The sequence below is a fragment of the Phyllostomus hastatus genome, unplaced genomic scaffold (assembly GCF_019186645.2).
Source record: "Phyllostomus hastatus isolate PE091 unplaced genomic scaffold, TTU_PhHast_1.1 phas_contig_58, whole genome shotgun sequence".
Classification (NCBI taxonomy): domain Eukaryota; kingdom Metazoa; phylum Chordata; class Mammalia; order Chiroptera; family Phyllostomidae; genus Phyllostomus; species Phyllostomus hastatus.
Genome location: NW_025333916.1, coordinates 51,256,673 through 51,279,105, shown reverse-complemented (window position 1 = coordinate 51,279,105; position 22,433 = coordinate 51,256,673). Strand labels below are relative to the sequence as shown.

At 36.5% G+C, this 22,433-nt stretch overlaps 1 pseudogene; it reads left to right on the top strand.

Annotated features, from left to right (window-relative positions):
• The window catches only part of LOC123824571, a 40,617-nt pseudogene extending 32,344 nt beyond the window's left edge, over positions 1-8,273 (top strand).
• Positions 8,274-22,433: the final 14,160 nt, after the last annotated feature.

Here is a 22,433-nt window from a genome sequence, read left to right as displayed (position 1 = left end):
CATCCTTCCTTTTTTTGAAACAACTAATTGTGTTCTCTGAGGAGGAGAAAATTCCATATTAGACAGTGATATGAAGTTTGTTAAATTTAATTCTGCATCTAACATATCTCTCACTGTCTGAAACTGAAAAGCCAAGAGGATACCAAAGGACTTTGCCCTAAATATAGTAATACTGAGCTCTCAAGAGAGGGTCCAGGAGGGCTGGCTTTGTTCAGTGATATTTATGTTCTCCAATGCTGCCTCTGCCAGTAGAATGAGACACCTTGAGGCATCTAAGGTTTTCTCAAGTTACTCAGCTTTAAAGTCATTACACTCCCCTGCCTGGCTCTGCAGATGGCAGCTTCTTTTGATCTCAAAGTGCCAGTACAGCGATTTTCTCCTTCATTCTCTGGAGGATGACCTCACTTCCTGTACTGCAGTTACATTGGAGAACTTTCGCTAGCTAATTTCACATAAGGAGCATCTTCAGCCTTCCACTGTTCTTTCAAACTAGGTCACTATCAATCATTTTGAAAGTTAGCTTCCTCTGAATGATGTAGATGAGGGTGAAACAACTTCAGCTATATATTTTTCTTTCCCTGCATTGAGATGAATTGAAACCAAGCCTTAATTGTATAAGCTATGGCAAAATAATTTTTATGGCTTGACCTAACACAATATTTCAAGAGTTCTTATATTGCTATTCCACAGACTGAGCTAGAACAGAGACTCACCTGTTCTGTGCACATTAAAAAATTAATGTGCACAGTTATTATTTCTAACTTTTGCCCTTAAGTTCATCTTTCTTCCATTGTCTTACTCTCTCTCCCCTGTTAACTCAGAAAGAAGTTTCAACTAAATGAGAAATAAAGGTATCTATTAGAAGTCAAAGGTTGCAACCAAGATACACACAGATTTAGTTAACTGTGTGCACCATACCATTGCATACTATCCACGACTTTCTCTCAGTGGCCTTTATCTGCTGAATGGTAACCTAAGCTGAGTGAAAAGCATTGTAGGCAAAAGAAAGTCTGAAAAGTGATTTTGAAGAGAAACTTGATGAATATACATAGCATTATGTCCTCAGTTTCTCTTTTGGGGTGTTTTTTAGAAGTAATAAAAAAGACAAAGAAATAAGGTTATTTTAGCATAGATGTAGTAGACTCAGAGAATATAAATATGTGCTATTTTGCTTTAGAAGTATTATCTTTATCATTGTTATTAATATACAGATTTCTTATCTGTATACCAATTAATGCATATTCACTGATACATTTTTAAAAGATTCTATTTATTTATTTTCAGAGAGAGGGCAAAGGAAGAAGAAGGAGAGACAGAGAGAAACATCAGTGTGTGGTTGCCTCTCATACGTCCCCTACCAGCAACCTGACCCACAACCCAGGCATGGGCCCTGACTGGGAATTGAACTGGTGACGCTTTGGCTGGCAGGTTCATGCTCAGTCCACTGAGCCACACCAAGCAAGGCCACTATACATGTTTATAGCACCATAGAAATGACAAAAATATCAAATATGCTAATAAAATTGGCCAAAGTGTGAAGGCATAAAAGATGACAAATTTCTCTATTATTTACCATTAATTATAAGACAGAAGCAAAAGTACTATTTGTAAATGCTCCTAATACTTGTTAGTAAAACAATTAAAATATCAATAGGAACAAAATTCTAAGTGGAGCTGTGGCTTATTGGAATTATTATTATAGCATAATATTTGGTTTCCTTATTTAGTGCTTAATAATGTTATGGAACTCCACAAATTGGAACTTTCAATCACCATAATAACTGGAGAAGTTTGATAATGCCCAAACACATTTCTATAAAATCATCTCATAAAAATTTTAAAATAGGTTAATTGGTAAAAATTTATAGTAATAATTTCTTCTCCATATACTTTTCCCATGTTCTTAGTAGTAGATGAAATATATTTAATATGTAATTCTAAAACAGTTCTTTGCTAAAAGTAGCATTGATGCATTGATGATGTTTGCCATTTACTTGTGACAAGAGACAGTTTTCATGTTTATGTCTATGTTCTAAGTAAGCATTGAAACTAACTTGCAAGGTAGTCTTGAAAGCATCTTTATTACAATTTAAGATATAGAATAACAAGAGCAAGTGTCCATTCCTTTGCTTAATACATTTTAAGCTACCTAACATTTCCTGGTGTAACAACTTTCCAATTTTTTTTGATCATTGAACTTTATATAAAGAGATATAATGTCTTCTCATTTTCTATCCCCGTACCTCCACCTAAAAATTGATATATTACTTTTTCCAAATGTTGTTATGGTATACTTTTTCCAGTTTCTGATTGGCTTCCTAGAATGCAAATGTTTCCCCCACATTTAGATGTTACTTTAGGTGTGGTGTTTTAAATATAAGTACTATGTTTAAAAATAATGACTATAATATCTACAGAAATGAATCTGGAATAATGCAATTTTGATAAACTTGGCATGTTTGTGTACATGTATATGTGTACATCATTGCTATGTACATCATAGCAGAATGTGATTGCATTGTCTCTCTATGCCAACACACCACATTTTATTCTTTCTTGTACATGTTTACAGGGGTGGTCTTGTTTAATGAGGGCAACCTCATAATATTAGCCTGTACATGGCTGCATTAAGGATGAGGAATTAACAAGGCAAATTATAGCTATCATTTCAATTTATATAATTCAGGTGTTCTAATCATTAACAGGAGATTTGAAACAACATACCAAGTCACTCTAGAACTCTTAAGATTGATTAAATAAATCAAAACACTGTGAATCAGTCTCTCTGTAATTTTTCAACCTGAGAAATGAACTATAAGTGTATGGCTGTCATGTGAACAAGCTATCTTTGGTTTATGCAACCTATATAGAAATAAAATTTTATTAACATATCTATAACTGTGACAGTACTCTTATTAACCCATTGAAAACAAAAGATGTGGCTAAATTGTTGACTGTAGTTCTTAGTAAAAGGGAAGCAGATAAAACATGTAGTCAATGTATCTCTTGACCATTCTTTATAATGGTTACTTTTGGATAAATGCCTATAACTTTACTAATATCACTTGTGTTCCTATAACTAAAAATATGTTCACTGTCAAAAATAAACATAGTTAAAGCATTGGGTCAGATTTTATTCAGTTAATAACCACTGCAACAGGAAAGGCAGACCAGAGAGAACTGAACGCAAACTACACCAACAAGGAAGGCAGGGGACATAACACAGAGACCTGGACGAGTGTGGTGATAGCCAGAGGGACAGGGGGGCGAGGCAGGCGGGGCAGAATGGGGATGAAAAGAGACCGTTTGGAGCAGTGAGAGCAGGTGCCCTGTGCAGATGGTGTTTGGTTGAGTTGCACACTTGAAACTCGTATATCAACCTAAAAACTTAATTAACATATAAAAATAAATAAAAATAAAATCCTCAAGCAAAACTACTAAAGGTTAGGGTGTGCGGGAGAAATGCATTAGGGTAAAAACAGGGGTTTGGTTCAGGCGGCCAGGTCATCTGGGTTTGCAAATCGGCACTTATCTGGAGGAGGAATAACCTTGAGGGTGTGTACATTGGAGCACAGCATCCCCAGGTTAGGCCTGGAGCCTTCCACAGGGCCAGCAGAGTGAAAATTACCTACCTGAATATTTGCATTTTAAAAAGATGGCTCACAAGTCATTGAGGACATGGTTCTGGATGATAGATTTACATCTCAAAGGTCCAAGGGTTGCTCATGAAAGAGGGACTCTTTCAGAGGATCCAGAGAGAAGCATTTCACTGACCCCGTAGGGAGATTGCCGTGTGGCAAGATTTATTCAGGCAGAAGGTTACCTCTGTGTCCATCTGCATCAGTCCAGCCATGGAAAAAGTACAACCATGTCTTCTGCAGGGTGAGAACACAGGCCACTGTCCAGAGGTTCTGTTTCACATTAAAGCTTGGTCTAGTTCAGTCTTTCTCGACATACAGCTAGCTTAGCTTTTGTTCCCAGCTGCAATCTGTTGCTGTGTTGTGATATTCAGGCTCCTGCTTGAAGTCTGTGTATGGAGTCTGCAGGGCCACGGGGCCTAACCATGGGCTAGGGCCACATGGTTGTGAAGAGAGAACATGCAAGCACATGGGGCAAGTGTGGTTCAGAGAAGAGGGGGAGAGAGAGAGAGAGGGAGAGAAAGAAAGAGAGAGAGAGAGGGGGGGAGAGGGAGAGGGAGAGGGAGAGAAAGAGAGAGAGAGAGAGAGAGAGAGAGAGAGAGAGAGAGAGAGAGAGAGAGAGAGAGAGAAACCTCTTCTTTGTTTCCTGGAATTATATTATTTGCGGCTTGGAAAGGACCAGGGACTTTTCAAAATACCCAGTAGACTTTCCAAGCTTCTGAGGGCTTCTGATGGGCCCACAAACTAGCCAATTGATCCCTTTCCCAGGTCAGACTGACAGGCCTCTCTGGTCAAGCACCACCCCAGGAACCGTTTTGAGTTTTATTGTGCCTGTGCTTACCTCCCTCTGTTCCCCCCAGTAACCCAGTACCAGAGGAGGGAAAGGAAGTGCCTTAATCCTCGGCAGGGCAATGCTGTAACACCTTGGAGTGTGTGAAGTTCTAGCTTCCTGGTGAAACAAATAGGCTTATGTTCCCTGGTTGATTATGCTCAGCAATGTCTTATTCCCTTTGCTTCCTTCCTAATTAAAATTAGTTAACTATATATAGTAACAAAATTATTTGTAATTGCAAACTATCTAAAGTAACTGCTCTCAGAAGGAATTAAGGGGCCTATCTGTTACCACCATGATTTGGCTGAGAAGGCAATTCCCCTGGTGTTTCTCAGGTAAACATTTTATCAAGACTACATTATTTGAAGATATGGCTTTAAAAGGGTGGAAGCCGTGCTGAAGTTTAGTCAAGTCTTAGTGCAGGGGTTTGAATAGACTCTAATGTACCAAGAATTCTATATTTCTCATGACTAATTATCTGATCTTTACTTAGATTCCAATGCATATTACCCTGGGAAAATCATGTGTTAACCAATTAATTTAAATATTTTGGCAGATTCATTCCTAAATTATATTACTAAATCAGTATTCAAATATTCTGTTTTATGACATTTGAAAATGACTTCTTGCATAGGCTAGTTTATACATATTATATGAAAATACTTATGTTAACTTTCAAAACATTCACCCAGCAAATAGTGAAACTAAGATGATTCAAGACCTACACGAGCTGATAAAATTGAATTGATAAACTCCCAGGCCTGTTCTTGGTCATCTGCCTAGGGAGAAAAAGCCTACTTGTCTTTCATCGTGATTGACTGTTTTCTAATTCCACAAGAATTTTCACCAGCTAGAAAACTAATGCTATCGTTGAAGTTTCCTGAAAATCAAGGGGCAAAAATATTTTTTTTTACTATTGAGTCTGCACTTGAAGATGTATAAGGCCCACAGGCTCTAAAGCAGAGACTTAACATTCCCACTAGCAGAGGGCATTGTGGGACCAGTATTCAAGTGTTGCACCTGAACAGAATGTAATTTTATTTCATGTCCTTTGAGGCTCAGTGGATGAAACAGTGTTATGCACCAAAATTGCTCGAAAAGTACTATATTCACACTGCCCTCTAGCAACAGGTATTGAGGAAACAATTGACTTATTCCTAAGGACCAAGAATAACTTGAATGCCAATGACCATTAATACACTGATTCAGACAAATTTTGGAATGAAGAAGGGAAAGAAGGAAAGATACAAGGAAAAATGAAGGAAGGAAGGAAAGAGGAAGGAAGGAAGGAAGGAGTGGTTGGAAGGATGCAGAGAGAGGAAGGAACATAAAAAAATATTGCACATAAGTACAAATAAAGTAACAACCTGAAGATTCAGAAGACCTTAGCCCCCAAAATGTGCACTATATAATCTAAGGAAAAAATTTTGTAAGGAAGGCTTCTGTGATACATGAGTAAAAATTAGTGAACACAAAATAAATGAAATGAAAACAACAACAAGAACAACAAAATTCATTAGAGATGAGTAGTTTGAAAAGCATTACATAAAAAGGGCAAAAATAAAATAATACTGTAAACAATATAGAAGATAATTTAAATATAATACAAAAAATGCACTAATGTACATGGCAAATATGAGAAGCCATCTTAGATTTGAGAAAATAAATAGACATAAACCAGAGTATATAATATAGATGCCACACAATAATGTGTCCTTAATATAGGCATACCTTGTTGTATTACCCTTTGCTTCATTGGGCTTTGCAGGAACGGCCTTTTTTATAACTTGAAGGTCTATGGGTCCCTGTGACAAGCAAATCTGTTGGTGCCATTTTTCCAGCAGCATTTGTTCACTTCATGTCCCTGTGTTACATTTTGGTAATTTTCAGAATATTTCAAACTTTTTCTTATCATTATTATATTTGTTAATATAATGACGTTATATGATGGTGGTCTGTGATCAGTAACCTTTGACATTACTATTGCAATTGTGCTGGGGCGCCATGAACTGCACCCTCATAAGACATCGAATTTAATAAATGAATGTGTTCTGACTGCTCCATAGACTGGCTGTTTCCCATCTCTCTCCTCCTCCTCAGGAGGATGCCTTCCTATTCCCGGAGAAACAACAATATTTAAATTAGGCCTATTAATATCCCTACAGCAGCCTCTAGGTATCAAGTGAAAGGAAGAATTGCACATCTTTCACTTTAAGCAAAAACGAGAAATGATTAAGCTCAGTGAGGAAGGCACATTGAAAAACAAGATAGGCCAAGAGCCAAACAGATAGTCAGGTTGTGAATGCAAAGGGAAAGTTCCTGGAGGAAATTAAAAGTGCTACTCCAGTGAACACACACATGATAAGAAAGCAATACAGCCTTATTGCTTATAAGGAGAAGGTTTTAGTAGCCTGGATAGAAGATCAAACAGCCACAACATTTCTTTAAACCAAAGACTAGTCCAGAGCAAGGCCCTAACTCTTTTCAATTATATGGAGTCTGAGAGAGGTGAGGAAACTGCAGAAGAAAACTTTGAAGCTAGACGAGGGTGGTTCAGGGGGCTTAACAAAAGTTGTCTTAGTAGCATACAAGTGCCAGGTAAAACAGCAAGTGCTGAGGTAGAAATGGCAGTAAGTTATTCAGAAGATCTAGCTAAGATAATTAATGCAGGTAACTATATTAAACCACAATTTTTCAGTGTAGATGAAAAAGCCTTATATTGGCAAAAGATCCCACCTAGGACTTTAATAGAAGAATTGAATGCCTTGCTTCCAAGCTTTACAACTGGACAGGCTGACCCTCTTGTTATGGCTAATATAGCTGGTGACTTCAGGTTGGATCCAATGCTCGTTCTGAAAACCCTAGAGGCCTTAAGACTTCTGCTAAATCCACTCTGCTTCTGTCCTATAGGAACAACAAGGCCTGGGTGATGGCACATCTGTTTAAAACATGATTTACTGAATGCCTTAAGCATACCGTTGAGACCTACTGCTCAGGGAAAAAAAAATATCCCTTTCAAAGTTTTATTGCTCAACAACAACGCACCTGGTCACCCAACAGCTCTGTTGGAGATGTACAAGATTAATGTTGTTTCATACCAGCTAACACAACATTCCTTGGCTGCTATTCCGCAGCCAAGAAGTAGTTTTGACTTTCAAGTCTTGTTATTTCAGAAATACATTTTGTGTGTCTGTGGCTGCCATAAATAGAGATTCCTTAGAAGGATTTGGGCAAAGAAAATTGAAAACCTTCTGGAAAAGATGAGCATTTGTGATTCATGGAAAAAGGTCAAAATACCAACATGAACAGGAGTTTGGAAGAAGTTGATTCCAACCCTCAAGGATGACTTTAAGAGGTTCAAGACTTCCATGGATGAAGTAGCTGCAGATGTGGTGGAAACAGCGAGATAACTAGAATTAAAAGCGGAGCTTGAAGGTGTGGCTGAGTTGTTATAATCTCATGATAAAACTTTAAAGGATGAGGAATTGCTTCTTATGCATGAGCAAGGAAAATGGTTTCTCTAGCTGGGATTTACTCCTAGTGAAGGCTCTGTGCAGATTGTTGAAATGACAAGAGAATATTTAGAATACTAGATAAACTTAATTGATAAAACAGCAATCAGGTTTGAGAGGAACAACTCCAATTCTGAATGAAGTTCTGCTGTGAGCAAAATGCTGTCAAACAACATTACATGCTACAGAGAAATCATTCGTGAAAGGAAGAGTCGACCAGTGCAGTAAACTTCACTGCTTTCTTATTATAAGAAGCTGACACAGCTACTACAACCTTTACAACCACCCTGATGAGTCCATGGCCAGTGATATCAAAGCAGCACCGTACATAAATAAGATAATTTATTTTAGCAAAATAAATTATTATTTGCTAACGGCTCAAATGATGCTTAGCATATTTAGCAATAAAGAACTTTTAATTAAGACATGTGTCTTAATTTTTAGACAAAATGCTATTGCATACTTAATAGACTACAGTATATTGTAAATATTACTTTCATATGTCCTGGGAAATCAAAACTTTGTGATTTGCTTTATTGCAATGTTCATTTTACTGTGGTAGTCTTGAACTTACCCCAGCAATATCTCTGAGGTATGACTGTATATATGTTAGAAAAATGAACAGGAGCTGGATTTAAGGAATGATAGAAGATGATATTTAGAGCTTGAAAAAATATTTTGAATTATAAATATGTATTTTGAAAGAATTTATAATCTTCAAGAATGGCCATTGAAAATAAACCCCTTTCTTTGAAGTTACAGGAAAGAAAGAACGCACTGTTACAAAAAAAATTCACACTAAAGTCCCTAAGTTTCTAACAGTACTTCATTTTATTATTTTATTTTATTTTATTTACTTTAAATAGCTTCTGTTTAATTTTATTCTTTAATTGATAGAATAAGAGTTGTATTTCTTAATTTAAGTAACAATGAAAGGGATGGTTGAGGAAGGATATTTGGGACAATGATTACCGTTGGTGTACATATAGATTTTAATTTAATCCCACTGCTTTGACCCCATTTCATTCTTGCTCATGAGTTTAGAATGTCGATTTCGGTCATGCTTCTTGCTATTTCCTCAGTTGAAAGTTTTATCTATTTTTGGTTGCTGATTACTTTCTTCAATAACCCCCACAGATCTTTAAATACCCAAGAAGTATTACAATGTATCAGAGCCAGAAATGAACAGTTATTGTAAAGCACCTTTCAAACAAAGGATTTGGATGGTTACTAAAACTCATATGGAGAGATGGAGTATAACCTTCACATAGAAAAAATTTCAGTTCCGGAAAAAGAGCAAAGAACATTTTGTTTACCTCACTTTACTTTTAAAGATCACTAGAAAGAAAATCAAGTTATTCATGTCTCCAATTTCTTTCAATTTGGTGGGAAAAGAAAATATGATTTATTAAATTTGATTTGTGGCAATGTTTAGGAGGCTGATTGTGCTCTAAGACATAGGCTTATATTTGTGGAAGTTTAAAATCTATAAAAAATTTAAGGGACATTTTGCTTGAGGGAAAAAATAAATTACATACTGTCGTTTATTGAACCATTCGTACTTATAAATTAGGTCATGTACATGAGGAAATCTTCTCCAAAAATATTTTCCTATTTGGAGCACAGTGATTACTGTTGCAGCAGGAATGATAAGTGAGAGAATAAACTACTGATGTATCTTTATGCCCTGATAATATCCTTAGGGTTGCTGTTCTCCACACCAAGGTACTGATGCTAATATCACGTGTTGTATGTCCCAATTATAGTTCTAAATATAGCTGATTGTATTAAAGGTCTTTTTTAAGTGCATTAAGGAAACACCAAGGTATTTTATATGCGTGTGTGTGTCTGTGTATGGTTTTAAATTATTGGATTAAATTTTATATAACTGATATGATTATATCCTCTTGGGATTAAATCTCCACACTTTATATCATGACTGCTAATAATGCCAGTTTTAAAATAAGCATGCTATATAAAAACACACTTTTTATATAGGGAGCTTTTTTTTGTAAAGTGAGTTTTAAAATAAGATTTTACTTTGATAGCCAATGATTATAAATGTAGCATTTGAAGGATTGGCATTCAGTATAGGATTTTATTATTCTATTGTCTCTTTGTAGATGCTAAAAAACACCATATGGTGTTAACACTGATGCTAACATCTGTCACTTAGCCAATTCCTGATTAAATCACTTGGAATTCCATGGCCCATGGGGAGTTAAAAGAGATTTGGTTACACATTTATACATGTTTGGTTTGAAACTGTCCTTTAATCTAAGGCAATTTTCCCCCTCCCCTCATCCATGGGGAGTATGTTCCAATATGCCCAGCGGAAACTTCAAACTGCAGATACTGCCGAATCCTGGGTACGCTACATTTTTATTATACATACATACATATGATAAAGTTTAATATTGAATTGTCACAGTGAGAGATAAACAATAACAAGAGTAAAATAGAACAATGAGAGGGTCCGGCGCAAATAATGCCATTTTTATTGCAAACTATTTTCTTACAAAATCATAGGCATGTAATTCTGGAACATAACAATATCACATTCAAGCACACCGTATGACATCTTAGGGAAGATATTCAAATTAAAACTATAAATTATTACACCCATATTATTACCCTTCCAGCTACACTCAGGCAAACCTTACTTCTGTTGGTTCCTGAAGCTAGGCGAATGTGGTTTCTCTCTTTCAAAGTATCTTATAGTGTACTCACCCTTCTTTTAGTGATGATGTAAGACAAAATGCTTTATTATGTCAAGAACTTTCACTTAAAGGAAGCAATTTATGGCTTCCTTTGGCAAATCCGAATCACCAGCATTACTGTCCTTGCACTTTGGGGCCGTAAGGAAAGGATTACTTGAACACCCACTCTGTGATGCCACCGCAGTCCGTCTGATAGCTTAGATGGTTACCAAGCGACCCACGGGTGGGAGTGCAGATAGCGTGGAGATGCTGGACAAAGGGAGGATTCACCACGGAACTCGCGAGATTTCATCATGCTGTGCACTACTTAAAACTTGTAACTTGTTTACTTCTGGAATTTTCTGTGTAATCTTTTTAGACCATGGTTGGCCGCAGGTAACTGAAAGCACAGAAAGCAAAACCTCAGGTAAGAGGAAACTAGCACAGAAGTGAAATGAAACAACTACTCAAAGAAGTAACTTCTTTTTTTCTCACAGGAGAAATGTTTCTCAGTGAAACTGTATTTATATATTGAATCTTAACAATAATTTACACATATATAAAAATCATATAATTTTATTTTGTCTATTAGAATATTTTTGGCATATTAAAATGTAATATTGTTACTCTTCGCACTTGGTAATTTTAATTGGCAGCAAAAAAGATGATTTTCCACAAAAGTAAAGGCTTTTTTCTTTTTGCTTATAGACTTTTTTTTTCAAATTGCTCCAATTTCCAATAACTTCAAAGTGAATATTTTTGGTTTATAGATACCTGGTTAGGTTACATGAGTTGTTGTATTTATTACAGTTCATGGGCCTACTCACCAAAGTAATATTTTTATATTTGCCATGTATTTTAATGAGACAATAGTATTCAAGTACCCTAATGTCCAATTGCAAATAAAAAACAAATCAAACATATTCTAGCGACCAAACATGATAGGGCTTAAATCCTAATTATATTCTGGGTGTATAGAATTTATGGGAAACAAGACATATTTATATATTATCTGGGTAATATTGTGTGACTTTTACCAGTATTATTCTGAAAATAAAAAAATTAGATTATTAGATTTTTATGACCATAAATTCAACTGTTTATTAAAGATCAGCAGATATGTCCTACATATTTGCTTTTGCCAATAATGTGAACTAAGATAATACGCCATTACAGTTTTTAAAGCAATGCACATATTACGTTTCTGGAGAACGCATGGCCTGTGCTGACATCCAGGCAATAATATGACTTTAATTAACTTTCAGGATATTATTGATTCACAAATAATAATGATAGGGAAAAGTAATATAAGCATCTAAATGTGATTTAAAAGGGAATAGAAAAACAGTTGTTATTAACAAGTGATTTTTAAATAGTTGTTAAAAATATCCCAAAGACCGAAAATTGACTAAGATCTTAGGTATTATCTTAAAGGTGTGTTTAAGATAAATTATTAGTAGAAAACAATGAATATACTACCATTTTTGGAAATACTGCTAACTGTGAAATAGGCATAGATTCTGGCGGGGGGGGGGTAGAGCTTTTTCTAAATTAAATGTTGGGAAAGCTTTTTATTCTAACCCTTGCCCCCAAATGTTTTACCTCCCATATGATTCTAATTTTTTTTTATGAGTAATGTTTTAAAAGAAAATTCTTTTACTAACTGGTACTTTTCAAAGATATATATTAAAAACTTTGATAGATATTAAAAATTTTGTGACAAAACATTTGTCTCTAGAAAAAAATCATCATGTTGTTAAGTGCTCTAAACTCTATTCTTTATATTTCTTCAGGGTTGCAATAAACAATGTCTTATTTATAAACAACTTATTCAGTAAACAATTTTAGTGTAATTCTTCCTGCTTGTCATATTTTCACTACTTTATTTTTATAATAAATGACATTGATTATGATCAGCTTAGTTTTTAAATTTTAATTACCATAATCCAAATTGTATTTAATATTATATATTGCTCTTTAGAAATGTTGTTTACCTGATCTGTGTTCTGAAAAACAGTTCAGTTAACCAAATGTGTCATAAAGATCAGGTTAAGATAGGTTGGACATAATCAATACCTTCTGGAAAATATACTGTAATAATTTTTAGGTCATTTTAAAATTGATTGAGAACACATAATTCAAATATCACTTACATCAAAATTTTCATTTTCAGATTCAAGTTTAATTTATATTTTATGATTACTATACATAAACTAAGCAGCATGCTTAAAATACTTTTTTAAAAAGATTTTATTTATTTATTTTTAGAGAGGGAAGGGAGGGAGAAAGAGAGAGAAAGATAAACATCAATGTGCAGTTGCTGGGTGCCGTGGCCTGCAACCCAGGCAAGTGCCCTGACTGGGAATCAAACCTGCGATGCTTTGGTTCACAGTCCGCATTCAACCCACTGAGCTACGCCAACTAGGAAAATACTTAAATAAAATAAAACTCAAAGCCATTTATAAGGCTAACAAACACATTGTCTTGGTATGTGTGGGCTACTATAATAAAAACGGAATGGACCGGGTGGCTGAAACAACACCACGTATTTCTCACGACGTCTGAGCTTGACACGCACCCCCACATGGAAGCACCAGCAGACTCAGTGTCTGGTGAGGTCTTGCTCCCTCATTCACAGACAGCTGTCTTCTGGCCCTAGCCTCACATGTTGAGGACATTTTGGTTGCAAAAAGAAACTAAGTAATTAAGTGAATTTTATGTAGTGGAAAAAGTAGTATGAAATTCAGCCTGTGGGACTAAGGCTTTAAAGATATTTGAACATTTGCAAAGCCCACATTTGATCTGGGATCATCTGCATAACCTTGCCCATTCATATGCAAGCACTGGTGTGCCAGACCGGGCTCATAATGGCCCGTGAAAGCTGACTGTCAAGAGTCTGACATTATTTTGATATTTCACTTCTGACAGCTTTTAGCCTCACCAGCCACCTTTCTTTGCCACACATCTGGGTAAGCTGATTAAAACACACACACAAAAACAAAAACTATCTGGGTGCTCACTTCTTTTGCACTGGAGAAAAATTCAAATAATGTAAGCCCTGGACTGTGTAAGGGAGTCTCACCTTACCCCAACCCCAGCCCCAGTGCATCACCAGTGATATGACCTTGGTAGCTCAAAATCAGCCCGGATGGGAGGATACCACAGGGGAAATTGGCAAATGGCAGAGATAATGGATGGCTTTGTTATTATTGCCAAATTTCTAGATATAAGTGGTGAAGAGAATATTAATAATAGAGATTAGAAAAGTGTCTATATCTGTTACATTGTAAACAGCACAAAAACAACTAAGGAAATATACCTCAAAAATTCAAAAATTATCCAGTTCACTAAAAAAGTCATTGACAAATTCATGAAGATCTGATGTAGGTCTTTGCTGTTTAACGTTCACTTTATTTGTCAACATAACGAAGACATAAATGAAAATGGCTAAAATTGTGAGTACCAGATGTGCTATCTTTTTTTCACTCTATTACATCCAATTTAAAAAAGGCTCTCAAAACATCATACTGTTTTATGAATGTCAGTGAGGCTTCCTCAAGGCCATAGCAATGTTTGCTTTCCCAATGATTCCGTAAACAGAGTGGCGGTGTCAGTGGGAAGGCACAAATTGCCCTCTCCAATTCTAATCAGTTTGCTACCATTGCTCAACCATCCAGCTTCCAAGGACATGGACCGATGTTGAACACTCAGTAGGACAGCATTTCTCAGGGAGATCATCACTGTGCCTGGCAGCCTCCATTATCCCAGAGACAGAAATAACTTGATCTTTCTGAGAAACAATGCATAATCTGTGTATGGTTTGCCTTTCCTCCTTGGATTAGTTTTTTAGTACTGCTTTAACAATTTGTCAACAAACTACTGGTTTAAAAGAGCACAGTTTATCATCATAAAGTTCCGTAGCTCAGGTATGATGCAGTAGTTTAGTCTGTACTAGGTTAAAATCAAGGTGTGGCAGGGCTGCGTGCCTTCCTGTGGCCTCTAGAGAAGGGTCTAGTTCTTTGGTTATTCAGGTTGCTGGCAGAATCCTGTTCTTTGTGCCTGTCGGGTCCACATCTCTGTTTCCTTGCTGGCTGTGACTGTTGGGAACTGCCCTGCCTGGTATCAGAAGCTGTATGTAACCCCTGCCAAGGCTAAGGCTGAGGGAGTGACCTTGGACCATAAGCCAGCAAGGAGACAAAAGCTTATCTCCCTGGCAGGAGCACTGCTTCTGCTGCTTCATTCATAACTGAACCCCAAAGCTTGGTCAGTTAGCCAAAGACCTTTAAGATTCCCCAAGGTGGGAACGACCTAAGACAGGCACGATCACATGGGATGCCCCCAAAAGAAGGACTTTGGGGTCTACAGCAAAAGGGGTGATGGACCCTCACTCCTCGGCTTTGACACAGCCTGAGTCTTCAACATCTGGAGAAAACCTCCTTATTTCCTGGTTGCCTCAGTTCCCTCGCTCCACCTAAACCTGAAACAATGACAGGGTGGTGCAGCCCTGTGCTGAAAAGGGCGGATTCCCCGGGTGATCAGGCCTAAGAAAGAACATGTAAATTCTTGTGAAACCTGCTTTGTTTAGAATGCTCTCAGTTGAATGAGAAGGGTCCAAGGAGGAAGTTAGTTTGTTCCTTAAAAGCCTTACAGCTCTTTGACCCTGACTCAAAATAGGCCCTCAGACTTCCTTGTTATCCATTGTTTGATCCTTACTTCCTCGCAATGAGTAATGAGCTTTTACCTGAATTCTTATGCAAACGAAACCAATAAAAAGCCTCTCCGGAGGGGGAACGAGATGCTCCCCATGAGAGGAGTGGCCATGGCACAGTCCAGGAGAGAGGGTGGCCAAGGCGTTCCCCACATGAGGAGTGGCCCTGCTGTTCCTATTCCCCCACAGGACCTGGTTGTTTCTGTGTATGTTTTTAGCATGTTTCGACGAACATCCGCAGTCGAGATGGATACTGCTGGCCGGTATCCTCCACATGTGACCAATTGCATTCCTACATGTACTCTCTCTCTTCAGAGCCAACAACCATAGGTCAAGTCCTTATTGAGCTTTGAATGTCTATTCCTTCTATTTCTGTCTTATCTCTCTGACCAAGTCAGGAAAGATTTTCCATTTTTAAGAAGTTGGACCTAAGGAAACACGTACCAAGGTGCATCATAATTACATTACTCAAGATTAGAGATAAGGAGAGCATCTTAAAATCAGCAAGATAGAAAGAGGCAGTTATCTACAAAGGAATGCCCGTAAGATTATCACTGATTTCTGAAAAGAAAGCTTGCAGGCAAGAAGGGGCTGGAAAGCAGTATTCCAAGTCAAGAAGGGCAAGGACCTACATCCAAGATTACTCTAGCCAGCAAAGCGGTCATTTAGAATGGGAGGGCAGATAAAGTACTTCCCAAATAAGGGCAAGTTAAAAGCATTCACCATCACCAAGCCCTTATTATATAAAATGTTAAAGGGATTTATCTAAGAAAAAGAAGAAGATCAAACCATTAATAGTAAAATGACAACAAACTCACAACTATCAACAACTGAACCTAAAACAACAACAAAAAGAAAAGTGAACTAAGCAAACAATTAGAATAAGAACAGATTCACAGAAATGAAGATCACATGGAGGGTTATCAGCAGGGAGGGGGAGGAGGGAGAAGGTGGAAAAAAGTATAGGGAATAAGGACCAAAAATGGTAGGTACAAAACAGAAAGGGGAAGGTTAAGAATAATATAGGAAATGGTGAAGCCAAAGAACTTATATGTACAACCCATGGACATGAACTAAGATGGGGAATGCTGGTGAGGGGCATGCAGGGCAGAGAGGAATAAAAGGGAGAGAAAAATGGGGCAACTATAATAGCATAATCAATAACATATACTTTTAAAAAGAGAAATCAATTAACCTGGGATAATATCTCCATCTCAAGTCCTGAATCACAGCAGCCAAGTTCTGTTTGCCAATGTAAGAAATATTTATATGTTTTGAGGATTAGGACACAGCATCTTTGGGAAGGAGTATAGTTCTGCCTCCATATGCTGGTAGGGCCTCATCAGCATCTCCACAGGTGCACCTACAGAATTCATGAGTTACCACATAGTATCACACAAAAAATATCCAAGGATGAAGTGACCACTAACTAAATCAGATTTTATGAGTTTTGAAGCCTGGGATGTGTGGTCTTACCAGATCTGCTGAAAGCAGCAGATGCTTCAGTGAACTCTAGATAATTCTAAGTGAGCCAAAACTCAAAAAACTTAAAGCAAGTCTTACTGGCTTTATGCGCCCACATGTATAATCTATTTTATGCAACAGAAAACTGTTATTCCCAGTGAAATATGAATAATCATATCAGCAGCTCATAGATTTTATGTTGTAAATGGGTCCTTAAGGGACTGGCTGCTTATTTTTTGTATGTTATAAATATAAATACATTTATTTTATTTTATCAATATAAGGTTTTGAATTTATCTAAATAATTGGAAAGTCAAGGTCAACATGAAATCTGAAGCTCCAACATATCTTTAAATTTGTTTTTGCTCTTGACTAGGTGATGAAACTTCCAAATTTTAATAATAAATGTTGCTATTGAGGGACTGAGCCAATAGGTTCAGCATCATTTTTGTTAATATAGGACTTTGTTAATGCAACATGATTGACTGAAGTTTTTAAAAAGGTGGGAAGTGCCATGCTTGAGACACATTTTGATGAGTCCCAGCCAGGGCTCATTTTAGAACCATCAGGAGTGGAAGCTCAGGCTCTAAGCTGGTCTAATGTAGGCATTTCATTGTGTAGCAAAACAAAAACAAAAAAGACAGAATGATGGAAGAGGTCTGGTTGTGAGGGAGAAGAGGAGGAAACTAAACTTGGTGATGAAAACGTCAGAGAGAGAGTGACAGAGTTTAAACAGTTGCCCCGAGGCAGGAGAGATTCTAGAGGGCATCCAACACTGCGGGAAAGTGGGGAACATGTACATTCTTCTAGATGTTAAAGCAGCCACTCAGCTTCATGTTATCGCTGCTGTGTGCGAGTAATAGCTATATTGCTGTTATTTTAATTTTTCAATAGATTTTTTATATCATATGCTGAAATTTAAAATATGTTAGAAGTAAAACTGAGCATGCCTATGGGCCAATTGTGTTTCTGCAAGTCTATTATGAAAGGCTTAGACATTCAGTATCACTTTCATGTGAAATGAAACATTAAAATTTTATTAGTGTGCATTGGAATTTGAGATACAAGATGATAGCATGTATTGTTAATAAAAAAGATAGTGCTACCAAAATGATGTTTCCTCTGTTTCTTTACAAAAATATTTTTATTCTCTGTCATTTATCTGAAATCCAGAGCTTGAACTCTAAATATGCTCTTCTACTTGAATTTTACCAGACTAAAGCTTTTTTCTGTTTATTATACATTTTTTATATTTTTAGATACTGAAAGGATGACAGATAAAATGTGTTGATACTGTGTTTTATCTGTTTTCAACAAATACATTGCACAGTTTATTTACTTCCCTAAAGTTGTTTGAATCATTCATTTACAGACATGTCCTGAGTTTCCACTGTGTGAAACATTCTGTTCTAAGCCCTGGAGTATAGTAGTAACCAAAATGGACAAAAAATTTCCTCTAATAGAGCTTGTATTGTAGCAGACAAAACCGACACAAAACATTGTAAGTGAAATATAAAGCAGACTACATCTTGATGGGTGTGTTTGTGTGTGTGTATGTTAGGGAAAGAAAATTTAATTTTTGGAAGGTGGGAGGGGGAGAGGGGAGCAAGTTTTGAAATGAGCTAGAGTGGTCAGTGAAGACACCATCAAAGAAGCGATTCTGACTAAAAAGTGACATAACACATCTTAAGATATGTCATGGAAGAATATTCTAGACTGATGTTTCTCAACATGTTTTTATATTATTATCTACCCATTTGGGAGGCTTTTTAGACTTTCTTGATTTCTCCTTTACCTGAAATTCAATACTGAAAATAAGATTTTGACCAATAGGGTTGAACATTGGAGGAGTAGAACCAATTTTAATTTGTAATATGTAAAAAAAAAGAAAGAAATATCCATCTTTTTTTCTTTGGGGCAACACCAACCAGGTTAGACTGTGTTTTTAGACTTACAAACAACAACTACAAAAATTCAAAAGTCCTTATATAAAAGTAGTGTATATATGGGAGTAGTGAAAAGTTTAGTGCCTTAGTCATAAAGAAATAGTGAGAAAACAGCAAGAGAATAACAGAGACAAGAGTGTAGAGAAATCAAACACGATAATTAGTCAAAACCTTAACTTTTGACATGGAAGACTGGAAGCAAAGGAGTAATACAGGGTGGGGCAAAAATAAGTATACAGTTGTGAGTATATAACACAATCTATTCTTTTATTATTTATTAATTAGTATATTATTTTCCATAAAACAACTATAAACTTTCTTTTGCCCTATCCTGTATGATCTAACATAAGTTTCTGGCATATCACCTTGGCAATTCTGGCGAGTCTGGAGCAGAAACAAGCAAACCATGTCAGGCAACGTCCACCATTCAATCTGGCTACGTAATTATGAAGGCCTAGAGAAAAATGAAAAGTTGGGCTGCGGTTGAAACATAATTAAGAATTTCAGGAAGCTGAGAACTGAGCATTAAACCAGGAGCCGGGCCCTTCCATTTACATGGACCGACTGCTGAGGTGGCTCTTCCACGGAGCTGGCTCTGCATTAACTCTTGGGTCAGGGTGATGGCGCCGGCAGGAGTTAGAGATTAAGGGTTGGATTTCAAAAGTATAACACGTAGGATGTCTTAAAATGTAGGTAAGGGATGTGATACAAAGAAGAATGAGCCTGAATAGGCTTTGTCTTAGGCAATTAGAAGAGAGAAATAGACCTGGATTGAGGTAAAGAAGATTGAAAGGGAGTTGGCTTAGGAGGTTTATATGTATTACTGTCTTCATTCTTGTAATTCCATATCAGATGTTGTTTCTGAATTACAACTTTTTAATACCCTTCCTCTGTTATCATTATTAACATCTTAAGAGTTATTTTAATTTAAAAATGTTGCCAGATATTTTAAATTTATTTAAAAAAATAAAACAGTAATTTTACAAATGACTTTTTGCAGTTTGTCAGTTTCAGTAGTTATTAAAGGAATATTCATAATCATAATTATATATGTATGTGTGCTTTTATGTGTATTCATGTGCATTATTGCATTTGATTCTGCTTTGAGTGTCTATCAGACTCATAATTGCCTTACCCACTTGAAAGGACTTATTGATAAATCAAAATAAATATTGATCAGTTAAAATAATTTATATGTAAATTTTAAAATCTTAGACTTATGATTAAATGACTTGTCAATCCCCCTTTTTACCTTTATTCCTGCATACCAAGTGATTATAAAATAATCAAGTTTTGGAATTAAAACAATAATTTATAAACAGCATATTTTGAGATCAAAATTGATAAGGCCTCACATGTTATAAGCTTGTTATTTTTAAAATACCACATCTGTTAGTGTCTATTAAGCTAAAAATGTATACATTCTATGAATCACCGAGTGAACTTCTCCATAGCTACCCTTATGTCTTAATAACATTCCTTCCTTATGTTGACTTTTTGTTTTCTTAGTTTAAATGCTGTGAGGACACAAATGTCAAGTATATTGCTTATAATTGCATTCATACTTGTTATTAAATTCAATTAATATGTATACTCTAAATATATATATGAAAATGAAAGTGTGCATTTAGGATTTAATTTTTGTGCTAATCTTTTGCTTATTTTTTAATCAATTGCTGAAAAAAGCCTTAAGATGCTCTTCAGCTTTGACTCTGGAGGTCAACAAGGACAGCCAGAGCAGAGAGCTGATAAAATGGGGGGAGAAGGGGCAGAGTGAGCCCCGTGATTATTTCCTCAGTATATGTTTTGCAGAAAGATCTTGTTATCTCAAAACTCAACAAGATTATAAAGGTTATTTTTCAAGGTAGGAGATGCGTCAAGAAAACCACTCAATCATGCTGTCAAAGATTTATGTAGCTGAAAGCAGAATTTATATTAGAAAATATCTTTCTTGTCTATATCTGATAAAACTGGGAATTTACAATGAATAATTTAATTTGTGTTTCCTAAATTTGAAACCAACAACTAAAGATTCTAAAATACTTTTTTGACTTAGATGTGTAATTATTTTCAAATGTGTTGAGGTAAAGAAAGAATGAACATACCATAGCACAGAAACTATAACAGAACGGAGAGCAGATTCCATATTTTGAATGTCTAATCTCTAATTAAAATAATTAAATGCACTTTTCCTTGGGGTAGACAAGTATATCAAAGAATCTGTAGAATCAGTGCAAAGGCATCACATGCAGAAGCATGAGACCTGGACAAGAATTAAGAATGACAGGGCAAAGAGTCTTTCTACAGGGACAGTCATTTAAAGCAGCGTTGCTGCCCTCGCTGTTAACCACCCTTCAGGCTCACACTGCAGACTCTGGCTGCCAGGCAGCTCCACTATCCCATTTTTGGTTAGTTTGCTTTCCTGGCCTGGCCCCACTGCATCTCACTGAATAATATTTACATTCATTTTAGAAAGATGTGAAAATAAATAAGAACCAATGAGGAAGATGAGGAAAGGACAATTAAAGTAGTACAGTGAGGACATGGCAAGAGTGTCATATTGGAAAACTAAAATGAGAGATTAAGAGAGAATTTATGTCAACAGTGTCTAAAGAAATAAACGAAAACCATCATCTCCTTAGTCATTCAAATTCCATGTATTAAATATTCCATGACCCTTTGAAATCTTTATCAAATCCATTGTATGGTTCTGTTTTCCTTTTCCATCTTCTTTTCTTTAAATATGTCTTTTTTCTTTTATCTCATGTTATGATAGTTTTCATAGACCCATAATTGTTTTATTACTATATAGTATGTAGCATAAAATATTATTGTCACACGTTGCATGTTGTAATTTATTTCATCTGTAAAGTATGAATTGAGCATGGAATGGGTGCACCCCAACAAAACACATACCTAAACGGAGTGACTTCAGATAACACTGTTTTCATTGCTCATGAGAGGATAGGTCAGAAACTTAAGCAGGGCTTAACTGAGGGGGTTTTGTGAGCATTTGCCCTCAGGGTGCTCATGGGGCTGCAGTCACAAAATGACACATGCTGATCTGCCTGCAGTGAGCATGGAACACTGTGGATGGCTCGTCAACACTCGAGAAAAACATACACTGAGACAACCAGGTCCCATGGAGAAGTAGGAATGGAGTGGCCACCCTCTCTGGTGGGGAGAGCACCCTGTTCCCCCTCCAGAGAGGCTTTTTATTGGTTTTGTTTCTATAGGAATTCAGATAAAGCTTATTAAACATTGCCAGGAAGTAAGGATCAAACAATAGATAACAAGGAAGTCTGAAGGCCTATTTTGAGTCAGGATCAAAGAGCTGTAAGACTTTTAAGGAACAAACTAACTTCCTCCTTGGACCCTTCTCATTCAACTGAGAGCATTCTAAACAAAGCAGGTTTCACAGGATTTTACATATTCTTTCTTAGGCCTGATCACCCGGGGAAATCCTCCCTTTTCAGAACAGAGCTGCACCACACTGTCATTGTTTCAGGCTTAGGTGGAACAAGGGAACTAAGGCAACCAAGAGATAAGGAGATTTTCTCCCAGATGATGAGGACTCAGGCTATGTCAAAGCTGAGGAGCGAGGGTCCATCACCCCCTTTTGCTGTAGCCCCCA